The following is a 17,811-nucleotide window of genomic DNA, read 5'->3' as shown; positions in this document are numbered from 1 at the left end:
CACTGAACACTGTTGTGGTAATATAAAAACACTCTCCCAACAGCATACTGTTTCTTTTGAGCCTAATTCCTAGTCAAATTAAAATTATATAGTTATATATATCACTTGTGATGGTATTTTGTATAGATATGGCCAGACGTGCAGTCTACCAATAACATTAGAGCGACAGCACTACGAACGCCCACAAGCGACTTCACAGAACAGAGCCGAGTGACATACAGCGACAAAGTCACTGGCGGTGTGAACGGAGCTTTAATGATAATGGCTGTTTAATTTCCGTTACGCGCTGTATCTCACGGAGTCAATAGAACCATCAATCCAACCATCAACACCAGATCACTACACTCCGCCCACTCGATCACTATCCCCTGAATTCTGATCACCTGCACCTCATCATCACACATCATTTATATTCCACCGATCCCTTCTCCTCAGTGTATGGTCTCGACAAGCGCCACAGACTGCTCACTTGAGTTACCTTCTTCTAGATTCTACTTACCTGTAGTCCCGATCTTCTCACCATCGCTGATCTTCATCATCCTGGTTCCTCTCATCCTCATCTGCCTGCAAAGATATTCTTCATTACTGTCAGCTAAGTCTTCACCAGATCTACTATGAGTATTCATCGCTCTGCCATTCTTCCCTCTGCACTTCTAATAAACTTGTTATATTCACTAATACCTTGTCTGTCCTCTTCTGATTGTGACACTGTAAGTGGTAGACCAACCACAACAGACTGAGCCATCTGACCAATCAGAGCAGAGTAGGCTATCGGAAAGCAGGGGTTTAGAGAGACTGAATCCTTTATTGAAACGTTTCAGACACTGAGAAATTAGGTGAACCTGCAATGTATATTATGAGGAATTTAAAGTGTGTTTTTTGACCTTGAATCCATGTAAACATATTGAAGGAGACATCCAAAACAAAGTTAGGGACCTTTAAAATAGAATAATAGGGGCACTTTAATGGTAAGTTTTATGTTATTTTCATACTGTTTTATGTCTGTCAATTGCATCTTAAAAGAAAACTAACACATAATAGACAAATAAATATATGCAGCAGCTTCATGCCCCATGCACGTTAATTGAAAGCTGTACTGTACCACTAAACTAACACATGTATAGAACTGCTAAGTTATTAAAAAGTGTTTTTATTTTTTTATTTTCCCCCATGTATTTTCTTGCCAATGGCACCAAGTATGCTGCCATGACTTCCATTGGTCCTTTCTCAAAAACACACAGACACACTGTATGCTTACATAACTTCACACGCTGTGGGGATGCAAACTCAATACAGTGCAAACAGTAAATTTTAATTCTTCCTCTCTCTCTCACTCACACACACGCATTGCATTTGCAGTGGACTTTGGCCTGTACCAGATGGCTTCTGCTCTGCTACAGGACTGAGTCTCTGAAAGGGGAGGGCAGGAGAGCAGAGCAGAGGAGGGTGGGGGGTGGAAGAGTATGCAGAAAAGTGGCAGTGGTCTTTTCACTGAGCGTTTGTGTCTGGAGCGTTCACTAGCTTCTACCGCTCTCTCTCACTCTTTCTCTCTCTCTCTCTCTCTCGCTCTTTTTACTCAGGGAAGAGGTTGAAACTGGATTTAACTGACTGAGGAAAGAAAGTAAAGTGAAAAAGAGGAGCAGAGCAGAACGTGTGTTGTACATGTTTTTCAGATATCTCTGCATGAATATAAAGAACGGTCCCCAAACGGAACGGACGGCTGAAGTTGTGGAGTAGTGGGTAAGTATATTTCTGGAGTCTGTCTGAGTGTTGTGTGTGTGTGAGTGAGTCCGTTTGTGAGGTTAGGTTTTGATACCATGAGCATGTTTTTCTCAGTACAGTTTTTCACTTCATGGCAATGGGAGGGTCTAAAGTTAGCACACAGGTTTTCTTCATTTAAACACGTGGCTTAAACGTGATTTAAATGTAACAGTATTTCACTTTGGGAGGCTTATGATCAGTTTTGAAGGGTAAAAAGACTATATTTTTGCAGACAAGAATGTTTGATTTGCACGCACATACTTGATAAAAGTACTGTTGACATTATGTCTACTCTGTGAAATCTGTAAAAGTGTGAAATATTGTGATCCGTGTGCATGTGCTATATGCGAGTTATGCTAAATATTGAATGAATGTCATACGAATTTGTATGCATGCGTGCGTGTGTCGTATACTCATCTGTAGTGTTTGCATGTGTGTTGTGGATGTGTATTAATCCTAACGGAGTGGTTGCTCACTGCTGCAGTGTATGATGGACTCAGCTGCCGTCTTTTCCTCGTTTGTCTCGTCTGTCTCCTTTGTTCAGACGTCCAGACATCTACTGCATCCAGAAATAGAGACTCTCTCGCTTTCTCTCCCTAGTGTTTTGAGGGGGCACACGCAGAGACATAGTTTCAGACGGCATCAAAGCAGTCCTCACAGCTGTCTGCATATGCCGTCGACTGATTGATAAGCCAAGCGACGCAAGAAAAAGCTCGGATTCGTTCTTACCGCTCCCTAATCCATACAATCGCTCCTCAGTTACTTGCTAAAGGGCTCCGAATTTTTTATGCTTATGCTGCATTAGCAATGTGTGCGTATGCACATAGCCTGCAAAAGTTGTTGGGTAACTTTTCTGGTTCAGGGGTGGTTGGGTGGTAATCTGCATGAGAGTTTGAAAATATACAGCATGTCCAAAAGGATATCCTGAGGGGAAACTGCCTAAAATAGCCATACTTTTTGAACTTCATTTCAAACTCTTATCGCAAGTTTTGTGCTTATGGAGAACGAAAGAATCTGTGGCAGAGAAACTGATAAAAGACAGAAGGAAAACAGAGTGAACAAGCAGAAAGGGAGGTAGAGATACAGACTGCGAAAGAGGGAGAGAAAAGGGCTTACTAGGAAGAGAGACACATGCGGTCTTTGCATGCCGTGCATTCTTAGTGGCTGACCCCTATGGAAAATAACAACAGGCACATGTGAAGGTCATTCAGTCATCATCCTCCCCTCTGACCACTTGCACACACACACTGGTCATGTAGTGGACTTTTAACACTTGCTTCGCTCACAAACCTTTCTGTCAGCACTTGATAAAACCTCCTAATTCAAGTCTTCATTGCTTTATTCGGTTACACAGAGACAATGAGAAAAGTAGGACAAAATCAAACAGAGGGGAAAAAAAGTGTTTCTTATTGTGTCTGATTCAGTCTGATCTCATCCCTTTCCTCCTCTTTTTAATCTGATTAGTTCTCAGGTTTTTGCTCAGCTGGCTCATACCAAGGAGCGAGAGGTCACGATGACTCCCATTGTGTTTGTGAAAGGAGACGATGAGGTCATGAGGGACTTTGGTCGTTCACAGGTCAAAGTTCAGATTACGGGCAGGCTGTGTTCTTGGTTGGATGCTGTTTTGAGTGGCTAAACTGAATAAGATGACGACTGGAGAACCCATTAGATTATATATATATATGTAAATGTACTTATACATATTTATTTATTACCATTTGTTAGAACGTGAATAAACTAAATGTTCTAAGTTTTTCTTTATGAATGGACGATGATGCAAATTTTTTATTTGTTATTAGCATCCGTGGGATTTTTGTGAATAGTCTACTCCCCTCCTTACCTTTGCTCTACTTATGTCTTCCAGCGCTGTTACGCAATGTCTGAAGATTTCACACTCTGCCTTGTAAAAAATGAATTATTTAAACCACAGTGATCATAAATAATTAATGAGAAACCATCTGCATATATGATCTATATGAACTATTGCTATTTAAAAAGAACCATGTGATCTTCTGCTGAGATGTATGAACTCAGTTATGTCAGTTTCACAATATTGAGAAAATTGAATTCTGATCATTTCATGGCATTTAGTTAAATTATTTTAATTTTACATTTCAGGCTCCGTGAGCTGATTTGGAAGCACTGCTGGGTTCACCACAAGATTTCAAAATAGTTGTTGATAGTGTAACTTGACCTCAGCCAATGGCGTCGCTCAGAGCTGCTTTAATCCCTCCCACATGTAAACAATGGCATGTTGCCCAGAGCAACTGCCAAAACTGCCATGCCTCATATGAACTGACCGAAAGTGCCTTTTCCCACCCCTCTCTCTCTCTTTGCCATATTCTATTACTCTCTTTCTGCTTGCTTTCTGTTATTAGTTCAGAGGAAGAGAAAGAAAAGAGTTGCACCTGTAGTCAATGTGCTTTTGTTCGGGCACATGTATTCCCAGTTGTATTTGCTTTGATTAAACAACTACAACATTTTTTATTCTTATTATTCTTATTATTCTTATTAGCTCAATTGATTGATGTTATCCAATTTTTAATCTTTTCAGGGGTTTTATAGCATGTTTAGTATAATAAAAGTAAAATTAGGCTATATTATTATCTAGCAAAAAAAAGGTAGACTATAATTGCTTACAGTATCATAATTACTTTTATCTCATGTGGCCTCATCTTATTTGTTGGGATACAAAGCAGTAGCTTCACTACTTGTGATTGCCTTTATGAAGAAAAATAAACAAGCATCATATTGCTCAATCCAATTAGCAAGTGCTTTGCTTTTTGCTTGCTATATTCAGAAGAGAAGAATGTGCCGACTGAAGCTCGACTATCAGCACGTGTTAAGTTGACTGTCCTGTGCATTACATTTTGTTCTCAGCTTATAAATGCAAAGGAGCGAAAGAGACTGTTTGAGCTAGATGATGTCTGACAGGCTGTATTTAAATTTAGTGTGTGGCAGCTAGAAGGGCAGCAATGCTGAAAATACATTGAGGACTATATCTGGTTTTCGATTTGCCATTATGACAGATCCCAGATGTTTTTAGTTTCTATATGTTCAGAAACTTAACAGAGCATACAGCTTAAAAGTTAGGAGTTGGAATGTTTTTTAAGATGTTTTTGAAAGAACTCTTTTTTGATAAATTTACAGTAAAAACAGTAATATTTTTACATTTAAATAACTTCATTTTATACTTTTAAAATGTAATTGTCAAAGCCAAATCGTTCATTTCAGCAGTTAAGCATCATTTCAGCATCATCTTTAGTGTCTATCCCTCAGAAATCATTCTAATATGCCGATTTGGAGCTCAAGAAACATATCTTTTTATTGCTAATGTTGAAATCAGTTGTGCTTTTTCAGGATTCTTTGAATAGAAGTTTAAAAGAACAGTAATTTGTTTACCATTATAAATGTCTTTACTTTTCTGATCAATTCATCCAAAGTGTTATCTATAGGGAATTTTTTTTTTTTTTACTGAACCCAAACTTTTGAACAGTAGTGTGTCTTACATTTGTACTGTTAATCTAAGATAGTTAACAAAAGTAAAATGACACAACATACCACAATAACATAATGTAAAATATATTGCTCGAGGAACTCTCCGGAGATCTCTCTGCACACTCGGTTACATTTGACGCACTAAACAGAAGTAGACTTTGTGACCTCACTATAATTGGCTAAACACAAACATTAATGATGCTAGCTGACAGATGTAAGAGCTGTAAGATCAGGAGGAGAATTCGGAAGAAAACAGGACAGATAAAAAAAGCGAGACTTTGAATCTGACACGGTTAGTCGTGTTGTAGATGAAGAAAGAGAGAGTGAGACAGATGCCTTGGGCTAAGTCTGACCCAGCTGTGTAAAAATACCATCTATACACTCTCAAACACTCTCATCAACTGTAGATTCTGTTTATCTCCCTGTGCCTCCAACCAAAACAGGGACACAACTCCCCATCCAGAAATAGATCTGACATAGTGTGCTGTAAATTACACTATAGAGTCCTGACAGTGTTCATATAGGTTTGGTTGTTGTTGTTGTATTTCTATTAGAATATTATCGGTATTGAGAGGAAGGCTGCTTACTACTACTAGATTTTTTCTCTTACTACAACTATTCTAGAGTTTATGGTTGTGAATGGTGCTACAGAGATTAGATTAGTCTACTGTACATGTATCCCAGAATAGTCCAAAGAATGACAGGAAGTGGGTTGCCACAGTTGCAGGGGTCAGGCAGGGTCAACTGTGCTGTATGTGTGACTGGATGAGACTGGAGGAACAGAATTTGAGCCGCTTATACTGTACACGCATGTAGCTTCTTGTGGAAATTTGACAAATGGTGTGACAAGGACAGTTCTTCACTACACCTTTATTCACAGAGCTCAGGCATATGTATATTTATAGTTGTGCATTATAAGCTTAAGTGATGCAAATTCTCACATATGAAAATATGTTCTGATAGTCATGCAAATGAGTATTTTGTATTGTAAAACGTTTTTTTTTTTCAATACTCAATGACAGCAATTTAAAGAAACATCAAGAAATTGCTCTTTCATAGCTCAGGAAAATATTCTGTAATTAGATAAATTGGTACCATATGCGTTACTGGAAAATATAAAATTTTCATTTAATTGTGATACATTTTTCGTATCATTTTTTGTACGGTATTTCCCCTATTTTTACATAACAATTAGCTGCGCTGTCATCTTACAATCAAAGTTCTTTAATCTTTAAAAACACTATTTTTTACACTGTGCATTGTAGTGTTGTGATGCCTAAATTAACTTTAAAAATTATTGATTGTAGTTTTTAGTGTTTCATTTTTAATTTATTCAGACAAACAGAATATTGTCCTTAACAAGAAAATTATTATTTTATCGTATTGACCAAAGTTTTAATGTGTGCTTTTGTTTTATTAGTCCCAATGAAATATAAGCTTTCAAAACTTAGTCTCTCATTTCCACCAAAATGGATCAATGATTTTGATGACATCACTCTACATTCTACTCTCAAATTTTCAGTCCAATCAAATGATCCTTAAGGGCCACACACACCGGGACGAATATCGGCGCGCGTTATTCGCCAGTGTTTTTCAACGCGCTTTTTTGTGTTCACACCCAAGCGATTTTCGTTGACGATGAGCCGAGTGAACATGCAAATTCATTCCCTGATCCTTTTTATTGTGCTCTCAAGGGTTTTTTGAACCAAGAACACGAGCTGTGTGAATGACTCCTTACCAAGAGCAGTAGTACAGAATGAGTACAGGCCTAAGTGTTGTTTGGTGAGTCGCGTTACCTGTAGTAGCAGCTGGGACTCATTTCGATGGGCAAAAACATGAAGGTGGGATGTCAAAGCTTTACATTTTACATTTACATTTATTCATTTAGCTGACGCTTTTATCCAAAGCGACTTACAATTGCTATATTTCAGAGGTCGCACGCCTCTGGAGCAACTAGGGGTTAAGTGTCTTGCTCAGGGACACATTGGTGTCTCACAGTGGATTCAAACCCAGGTCTCTCACACCAAAGGCATGTGTCTTATCCACTGCGCCATCACCACCCCACACACAACTTGGGGGGGCTCAAACACAAAATGGTCTTGCCGAGCACACATACGTAATGGCGAAGAAGATTTGTTCCAAAGCTTATGTTCCGACATCAACGAGACCAGCACCTCTACATTTATCTTGGCTTGCATCTTCTTCGTCTTCTTACTGGCAGTGTAGACACTACTTGGCGTATATCTTCTTCGCCATTACGTATGTGTGCTCGGCAAGACCGTTTTGTGTTTGAGCCCCCCCAAGTTGTGTTTTACTGTAACTTCAGAAGCTCCCGACACGTGAGCAAAAGCGCCATTCTCAATGGTCGGATAGTTTTTGACGAGGCGTGTCAAACCAAAAAAAACGAACCCGAGGCGTTTTTTTAACAAAATGACGCTTTTATGCGTGCCGTTTTTCGCATCGGTGTGCACACTCACATTGGCGCCCTTTGTTTAATCACAAGGCGTTAAACGTCGGCAAATATCGCGTGCGAAATTCGTCCCGGTGCGAACGGATCTTTACCAAGCGGCAACATTCCAATCTAAAAAATGAAGCCTACCCGGAAGTGCGAAAAACTGTAATACATTGAATATTCGCTAGGGGCAGGTCCCAAAAGGGAGCAAATGTCCATAGACTCCCATGTTAAAATGTCCGTTAAAATGTCACAGCATAAATTCATGTTTTTACAGGTTGGTCCCATGGACTTTTATTGTATTTTTCGATAGGTTCCGAGTGCCTGACAACTGTGAGGGGGGTGAATTGTTTTCTAACTCGTTAGTTTAGATCATATTTAGATATAAATTGTTTGACAAATAAGGGCATGGTTAACTTTGATTGACAGCGTGATTGACAGCTGATAACTGGCTGCGCCGAGTGGAATTCTTGAAATTTGACGTCTCAGCCATGATCTGACACAACACATCATACCACCTCTGTATCCTTTCTGAAAAGATTTTCCGAGATGGCGCCGCCCATACCCCCCATGAACGTCCTCAAAACCGTTCTTCAGAAAGTCTATGGGTGACGTCACAGACACTTTGTCCATATTTTTTTTACAGTCTATGGCCTTTACACTATAAATAGACGCTAAAGGCACTTCAGTGGGCCTTTAAAGCCTCAGTTTTTTCTTAGTTGTTTAGATGTTTCTACTAAAAGATCTTTCCTTAGGAGAAGATAATCGAAATAACTGACTTTTAATATTTTGATAAATCTTTGCAGTGTGTGAACATTATATGCAATTTATGAGGATAGAAACAGCAAACTTAAGCAAACAAAAAACTATTCTATAGGCTATAGATAATGAAGAGATCTAATTTCTTTTTTTCTTTTTTTTAATGAGAAACACACAGACAGCAGCGAAACAATTTGGAAATAGCACACTCCTGGTTTTTCCAGCTTCCTGCTGCACTGGGAGGTGCCAAAGAACACGTTCCAGTCGTTCTTCTGTGCAGTAAATCCAACCACAGAGAAAAATCACATTCCAGCGTTAATTCATGGATTAATTTCTGTAAATTTAACATCAGAGCACAGCACATGTTTCAGAAACATCTGTTTATGGCATTCTTGTTAAAGTCTTTTGTGTTTTTTGTGTATTTTGCAGATCTGAAACAATCACCTTGTCTTTGTTTACTCTATCCAGCAGAAATGTCTCTTAACACATCGTTAGAGTTTCAGCATTTCTTAGCAAAACATGAGTGCCTCTCTGTGTACATTACACATGACAAAATGAGACTGTGTATGAAAGTTAGCCAAAGAAGTTGAAGAAAGCTAAGTGACCGCTGTGTTTATTATACTGTCATATGTAGAAGTCCAGAGAAGCATGTGGCAAATCATGAAGCTGTACGCGCACAAAACACACACTGTACTCAACCGTTAGTCAACATGAAGTGCTGTTCACAACACATTAAATATATAATGTACGTCATTATTAACAGGCATTCATGTTGATGTTAACAGTGTCTATTTCTGTGGGAAACATAATATTAATTGAGAAAAAAAAGTAGAGTGGGACTTTTTGTCCATTGGGAATTGATTGTATGATAAAAAGTGTGTTACAGACCTGAATAAACGTTTGCAATACCCAAGCAGCTATTTTTCTGTTTGTTGACAGTATCCAATAGCCTGCAAGGCCTTAGTGACGTGGAGAAAAGGGAAAGTTGTTTTAGGAGGAAAAAAGTTAATGTTTTTATTTATTACATATTACTTAAAGCGGCACTATGCAGGATTTCTGTTTTTGTCAAACAGCGATCCCTAGAGTCGCTGTAGAGTACTTGTATTTAACGTTACTGTCGTAAACACCACTCACGCAGAGCGTATCTGCACTCACGGCCTTTGTCTGCACTTCATAATAATAAAGTAGCCTACCGCGTTAGGCTTACCTGAGCCTAAATGCCAGATGACACCAATAAAGTGTATCATGTACGTCGCATTATTTCGTAACAATGTCCGTTATGATGTTGTTAGTCATGATTATTGCAATTTATCATAATAGTTTGCAAATTGCGCTCATTTACACTATTTACAACGTGTAGGCTTATTTATGTCCTGATAATTATGTGAGATATTGAACACTGTTCTCATGATAATCGCAGGAATCAACTTTAACAATGAAAGCCTGAGCGAGTGGAACTCTTGTCCGGTTTCTCGCGCTGTTGGATTCTCGTTACCTTTTTGTAGACTCTTCCGACCGCGCTTTCTTCGTTTTTTTTCCGCCATTCTGAAAGGCCAGGTCCGATGTTTACTCGTGTCTGACTCCTCGCTCGGTCAGTCTGCCGTTTCCTCTTTCTCTGTACCTCCGACAATGCTTTTTTAGCTTTCTGCTTCTTATATGCCGGCTTTGCCATGGGACGACAGTTGTTCTTATAGCTAGCCGGATCCTGGATGGGGGCGTGTATGCGTGTAATGTGTGCAGTGCCGTAAAGCAATTCGTTACATCTCGAGAGCTGAAATCACGCGATACTTCCTGACGGCGGTCCGCCGGCCCACAGTTGCAAGTACGGTTTTTCCACTCACAGGCACCAGGGGGGCGAGACGACCACCATTCAACCCGAAAAGAGTCATATAACCATTCCAATAACTCCGAAGATGTTCAGTTAAGCTAAAATAACTGTATAGTGGTGCTTTAAGCCCTAGATTGCACTGGATTAGTATTATCTGGGGACCTCGTGTGACCGTCCCACATCTGAATTTCGTGTTGCGCATTTGCACGGGATAAGCGAAGACTGTGATTTTACTCAAATTTACTGACTTATCTCCCGGATATGATGTCAATAGGCTATTGCTTGGAAATGTCTTGTCTTTATAGGTCTAGCTGTATGATATATCATAAGCAGAATAATGTTCTTTACCGCATGCTGCTATACATGTCATCCATCTCCATCTAATCATTCATTTTGTTTTTGCTCTTCTGATGGTTTTCAGCTTCCTCTTTCTAAAAATTTTATAGTTGTATGGTGTATAGCGATATTACCCAGCACCCAAAATACTATCAAAACACTCCAACGCAACCTCCATTCTTCGCGAAAGATGGATAAAAAAAAAATATTATATAGGCCTGCCAAATCTTAGAGATGCCGGTTCGCTTTTCTTTTTTTTCTTTTTCAATAATAACATGCTCTGATAAATCATTCATAAGAAGACCAGGAGCATGCATTAAAAAACTATATAATACATTTTGATTGACTTTAGATGCTATTCTGCCCATATTTAGACCTCTCTGGTTGAAGAGACATTTGGTATAGCCTGTTTCTCAAAAGGTTTCTATTTTCAGGTAGAAAATATGACAAAATGTAAGACTGGAAACCCAACTCCCCTTATGACATCAATTTCAGTGGTAACTGAGAAGCCAGAATGCCAGTAACTATGAAAGAGCTGTGGGTTCTCTTAAACAGGTAAATGACTGAGGTGTCCATTCTAAACCCAGAAAGAGAAAGAACCGGTCTGGAATGTAGTTTGACAGGCAACATGAATGTCGATACAGTTTCAGGACATCTGGCCACAGTTCAAAAGAGGATTCATTGAGCAACTCTTTGAGGGATATTTTTCTTCATTCCTTTTAATTTTTTTTTTTAATTTACCATAAACATCTAGAGCCACAGAATATGTCTCTTATTTGACCAAAAGATAGTTTAGACTAAGAAGTGTCTAGGACGGTTTCCCTTTAGAACTGTTTTCATGTGTTTGTTCTAAATTCAAACCTAGTCCATTTTCAGCATGATCATTGTATGTAGAATGGACACATGACTTCACCCTAATGGATAGAAATTATGTTTTTACTAGCGCAATAATCAACAAGGGGTCCATGTTTTCCCTGCATTTGTCTGCCGCTCAGGAAAGGAAGGAGCCAGACATATGCGCGTATGTGTGTGTGTGTGTGTGCTGGCAGTGTCACATGGAGAAGGCATGTGTGTTTCCTCCCAGAGAGGCCTCCGCTGAGTGTATGTGTACGCATGTATATGAATGAACTTGTTGCACTGCAGCAGTTTCCAGGGTCACAGGGTGCAGCGCTTTCAGAGCGGCACTGAATGTTTACAGTGCTCACGCACATACATTCAAAGATATACATTAACCTACTCACCTACCCAGAGAGGCCTCTTAGGGTGGAAACCCAGTTCGTTCTCTCTAAAAACACACAGCTGTTTTCTACAATTTGATTCTTTGTGTTGTCCAGTTAAATAAATATTCTAAGTTAATCTAAATCCGGCGTTTGTTGCATAATGTTGATTACCACTAAAAATAATGTAAACCTTTTTTTTCTTTTATTACACTTTTACATTTAGACACTTACAATTGAAGTAAATGGGGTAAATTTGTTTGTTTTAAAAGCAAAACAAAGTGTTGCTTAATTTTATAAAAGCAATTCTTTAGCTAAGACTTGTGCATTATTTGAGCTATAAGGTGTTTGTTGTGGTGTTTACAGTCCTGTTTACTGTACGTTCACACCGCCGCCGATTTGAGCGACAAAGAAGGTCTGGCCGCCCAAGGACGCTTGTCAAAAAGTACGGGGAAGCTTGTTGACGCTTTCGCCGCTCTGACGTAGCAGGGTGAAGAGAAGTGTCACAACATTAAATGTAATAAACAGAAAAAACAAGCAATACATTGAAGAAACCTTTTATAATGACAGCATTTTTATAACCGTTTTGGTCACATTTGATCGGGGAAAAAAATAATAATTAGCTATTATTATTATTATCTGCATTAGTGCAATTGGTCAAATCGGTGTTACCGTGAGCAAATGAATTGCATTCCCGCTTGAAACCAGCGTTCGTAAATATTTCAATTAAAAGTTGCGCTCATTCTCAAACGTGTATCACTGGATCATCGTTAATTGCGAAGTTGTTGTGTTTGGTGCTGCTGTATTGTATTTTCGGTTCATGAATTATGACCATAAATGATAGGAAACCCAGCAACGGTGATGATTAGCTTATCCTCCATTTTCTCGGAACTAATGTTTTGGTAGGAACGAAAGTTTATGTTTCTCTGGAATCAGCCAGCGCGAAGGACGTCTATATTCCGATTGGTTGCTGGCTTTTGCCGCTGCTTGCCGCCATGCTTGCCGCAGAACTGCGTCATAGCTCATTACCATAAAGTTGAGCTATTTTTAACTTTCTGATTGACGTTCAAAACGCGACAACGATGGATTTGACGCTCCTTGCAGCTGAGAGAAGCCAGCTTCCATTGAAAATGAATGACTTCCGGTAGCTTTGGAAGCTCAAGTCGGTGGCGGTGTGAATGTACAGTTACTCTACGTTCACACCACCGCCGACTAATTATCATAAGATAAATTATATGAAAGTTTGAGACCAAAGAGAAAAAGGAATGACAACTACAGGAAAAATTGGAGACATGAGAGATAGACATTTAGACTGTAGTGAAATACAGAAACAGTCAGACTGTCAAAGACTCTATTGTCTTTATTTTGCTCTGGGCTCAAGACATCCGCATAGTTGTACCTCTCCATGGGGCCTTTGCACAGCTGTGTGTGTGTGCATGCACGGGCGTCCTCTTACGCAGTATGGGTTACAGTGTAACTGTCAGTGTTTTCTCTAGGAAGAGTGTTTGTCTTACAGGCCGCTGGATTGCCCTTCTGTTTAACTTGGTGAAGAAGATCATCCTCAAAGCGAAGGCCTTCAACAATACTGTACTGTAGTTTAGCTGTAGTTTAGCCAGTGTATGTGCTTGTAGAGTATGCGCGCGCGCGTGTGTGTGTGTGTGTGTGTGTGTGTGTGTGTGTGTGTGTGTGTGTGTGTGTGTGTTTGAATGTCTCTGCAAGTTTGTTTAGTGCCTATGCTCCAAGGAAACAGCAAGCGGTGGCCTTGCTCAGTTATCACAGTTATTATCTGTATTTACATCCAAGTTACGAAATTAATTTAGGTGAGAAAAATTTATGTCGCATAAAACGTTTCCAAAGGGAAAAAGTGACATTTCAAACCCCATGCTCGAGAGAAAATCATCACTTCTGTGGAAATTGGCTACTTCCTCTCAGATGTTGGCAAACATTTTATGGACTGGCTTTGGCTCCAACATTTCTAAATGACCTGAGAAACATCTTTTCTTTTTGTTCTCAGGGCAAATTATTCAGTTACACAAACTTGTTGAGGCAAAGACACATGACTTTTGTGATGCTTATCTAGGAATTTATTCGGTAAATGTGTTGTCATTGTGGTCAATATGCATGTCTTCTTACTGAAAAATACTTTAACCACCTGAAGCAAGCATATTTTATGTACGTTTTTTGCATTTTGGTATTTCCAAACACTATTTTTTTTATGTAGTGTCCATCAGTATTATTCACAAATTCATATGAAAACCAGACTGACGTGTTATTTCCTGTTTCTTACCCCAGCGTTTTAAAATTTGTTTATGCTAAATATGGATCCCATTAAGAGTTTTTCATTGTTTGTTTTTTTTCCCCAAAAGACAAAAACAATTGAATGAACCATATGAACTTGTATTTTATTGTATGGTATTTTATATGGTATTTTTAAATAGTATATTTATGTAATGTGTACTCCCCACATTAGCAAAAATATATGGAAACACATAAACATATGGATGTTTTTTTTTCTCTAGTAGTTTCCCATTCTTAAAATTTATGCTAAATGTGGATCCCATGAAGAGTTTTTCAGTGTTAGTTGTTTCTCTGGAAAATCTGTCCTATAACTGCTTGTTTTCCTGTAAAGACTTGATCACACATCAGTATCCACATGCTTGTTTAGTTTCTCACTGTTATAATCACTCTCAGCTCACAGTGCCAAGGGCTACATGATCAATAACGCTGAACTTGAAGACCTCAGATCCGTGGTCATAGGTCAGAATTCTGTGTAAGGGGAGTCTGTAAAACAATAGTGCCCTCTTCTGGGGAGAGAGGAGAGAAGAGAAGAGAAAAGGCCAGAATAAGGCCAGCAACAGATCAGAGACACTGCTCTAAGGGAAATAGACAGCTTTGCAGCAGATGTGCTCTTATAATAGTCCCCAATGGAAGCGAAACACCAAACCAAAATAGTGAAATCCAAACAGGTTAAATCCATCTTCAGAAAAGTAACATGACATTGAGATGAACACACTTGCTTGGCTTGTAGGCAAGTTTTGATTGCCTCTTTTTAATGTCAATGAACTTTTGATGTTTTAGGAAACAAAAAACTAAATGTAGCTCATAGTCACAGTATAGCTGAATGATAAACTAAGACACAGACATTCACAATTTGCACAGCGTCTCACACACACACACACACACACACACACACACACACACACACACACACACACACACACACACACACACACACACACACACACACTTTACTCATGTGCATTGGTAGAAATGGAGCTGTCTGGTGCCATGGCAACCAATGCGGATATCCACCCCAATTTCCCACCGCCTTCCTCATCAGAAAGAGAGAGAGGGCGATACAACGTTAATTAAAATGGAAGCAGGGAATTACCAGAGATTGAGGGAAAAAAAGAGAAAAGCATAGCTTCTACAAGATAAAAAGGTTACACTTTGCCTGCAATGCAAATAAAAAGGAAATGAGACGAATCTGGATTTCTGTTCTGTATACGAGAAGTTGAATGAAGAATGTGAAATGAAGTCCAACATAATTAAACAGGTTTTTCACAAATTTGACACAATTCCAAATAATGAAAAACTGCAATTTACAAGTATGGAAATATATTACCTACGTTATATATTTTTTCTTCCTTTTATATTCTTTCATTTTAATATGATTAAGTGGCCTTAGCCACTTTTGCTTGGGCAATAAAAACGTGTAAATATTAGTCATGCCGAGAAGCACAAGGAAAAACTGAAACATTAAGACGCACACACACACAGACAGGAAAAGCACCAACATGAGCTAAACAGGGCGCCAGGCCGGGGCATTTGAGGACAACGTGGGAGGAAGGAAAGCAGGGGGGAGGGACTAAGGTAGATTTAGAACAGGAGAAAAGAATAATTCCAGGGTGCACAGAGAAATAAATGAAGAGATGGAGATAGATTGTGGCTGAGTGAGAGATGGGGTGGGGGGGGGGGGGGGGGGTAGAGTAAATATCTGTTTCTGAGACACTCCTGAGACATAGTTTAAAACATTTATTTGAAGGTTTGACTGTAATTCTTTCACAAAATTGAGTTTTTTTTTGTTTGTCCCTTACAGATGAACCTGCAAATTCAACATGGAATTGAATATTTCCCACATAAGAGGTAAGAGCAATGTGAAATGTCCCTTGAAATGCATGGTTGCAGAACTGTAGTGAACCTGCAGGTGGCAGACTGTCACACCAGCGTCCTGTTGGAGCTGTCTTTTCAACTGTCTTAGAAACATTACCCAGCAGAATAGTGTTATAAAAAGGGAGTGGCTGGTGGTACCGCCCCTCTATAGTCACAATTCATGAGTCAACCAGATATGATCATCATAATTTGGTTAGATGGACAGCAGTTGTGCATGTGTGAGTCCCCTGTGTGCTCCTATAGTTGGAAAGGTATTCCACATAATACAATCTCTCTTTTATGTGTACTGTCCAGCTCTTACAGACTATGTGGAAAGCACAAACGTCTATTCAATCGTTGTACATAATTAACTAAATATTATAGAAGCCTTTTTCCATCTGAGAGTAAAAAATAAAAATGTAATTGTGGGAAAGTTACATATCAAGATACAGTTACATTGTGAGATAGTTACATAACAGAAAATGTCACAAAATACATTGACAATATATCTTGTAACTGTGACTTTCTTTCTCTCTAAATTTTTATTATCCCACAAAGTTGCAATTGCAAGATGTAAAGTCGAAAGACGTCATATGGGGAATCACATTGCGATAAAGTTGCATTAATGAGAAACACAAGATACAGTATGTTGTATTGGGAGATATTAAGTCAATCGTGAAATATAATGTTGCAATAATGAGAAAGTCAGAGTTGCGACACTGATTAAGAAAAATCACAATTTGTAGAAATAAAGATACATTTTGAAATGCAAAATTATGAATTATGAGAAACAAAGCTGTCAAAATTCTGAAAAAAATCAAGTTGCATTTGCAAAATGTAGAGTCACATTTTGAAAAATAAAGTTGCATTAATGAGAAACAAAGTTGCAATTGTGAGATGTAGCAAAAGTGAGAAATAAAAGTCTCATTTTGAAATGAAAAATTATTAAAATGAGAATAAGGTTGCAATTTACTCTGATACGAAAACAGGCATCCGTTAAATACTAAGGTCTTAGAAAACCTGCAAAAGTATTTTCTTTCTGAATCAACAGTAATTGTATCAGGATTCGATACATCTGTGCATTAAGCAAGAGAGTGAAAACATGACTCATAAGTCTCCTGGCACCCTCTTAGGGCCCATCTTTGCTGTGGGATAGCTGCCCATGGATGTGCCCAATCAAATAAACCTTAATCTCTAAAAGCCTCCAGGCCAAACAGGCCGATCCGGCTCCATCTAGTCCTATACAGGCAGGCCACAAGTCTGCCTGGGCCTCGCTTGCGAAGTCATGCCCACTGCGCCCTCCCTGCAGCGGGTACGGGACTGAGGGGAAATGTCCCCCTCCCTCCCTTCTTTCTCTCTCTCACCCAGGCCTGTTCGAGATAGCCAATAGTATATCCAACTCGGACAAAGTTAAAGTGGTTCGAGACAAGCTTTCATCCAATCAGAGCACACTGCAGTAGAGCAAGCAGGTGGGTGTGGGGGGGGGGGGGTGGGGGGGAAAGGAGAGAGACAAGGGGAAAGACAAAGGAAACGGAAGATGGAGGGATTGACTTGGCACAAGGGAGAAGAATAGAAATGGAGATAGATGGAGGAGAAAAGAACATGTTGTTTGACGGAGAGGAAGCAACGAGTATCGACTGTTGCTGCACTTATTGATCGTTCTCAAATGCTGTTTGTCCAGCACAGTCACAGAGACATTTATCTTCACGTGTGCACACACCCAGATGTTGTGCGGATTTTGTAACATTTGTGCAATTGTTGTAACAACCGTAACTTCCTGTGTTCTTTGAATAGTAACACCCACATTG

The 17,811-nt window shown here is 39.2% G+C and overlaps 1 long non-coding RNA gene across 2 annotated transcripts in view; it reads left to right on the top strand.

Moving 5' to 3' along the window:
* Positions 1 to 1,438: 1,438 nt before the first annotated feature.
* The window catches only part of LOC143748709 (uncharacterized), an 80,899-nt gene continuing 64,526 nt past the window's right edge, over positions 1,439 to 17,811 (top strand). For both annotated transcript variants that reach the window (XR_013206829.1, XR_013206830.1), the window contains exons 1-2: positions 1,439 to 1,740; positions 15,951 to 15,997. This is a non-coding gene — a long non-coding RNA (uncharacterized LOC143748709). The remainder of the gene's footprint in view (positions 1,741 to 15,950; positions 15,998 to 17,811) is intronic.

This window comes from Siphateles boraxobius, unplaced genomic scaffold (assembly GCF_051911475.1).
Source record: "Siphateles boraxobius isolate OS27281-9 unplaced genomic scaffold, OSU_SipBor_1 24, whole genome shotgun sequence".
NCBI classification, from domain to species: domain Eukaryota; kingdom Metazoa; phylum Chordata; class Actinopteri; order Cypriniformes; family Leuciscidae; genus Siphateles; species Siphateles boraxobius.
Note: the sequence above shows the minus strand (reverse complement) of the source record. Positions and strands in the feature narration are given on the sequence as shown.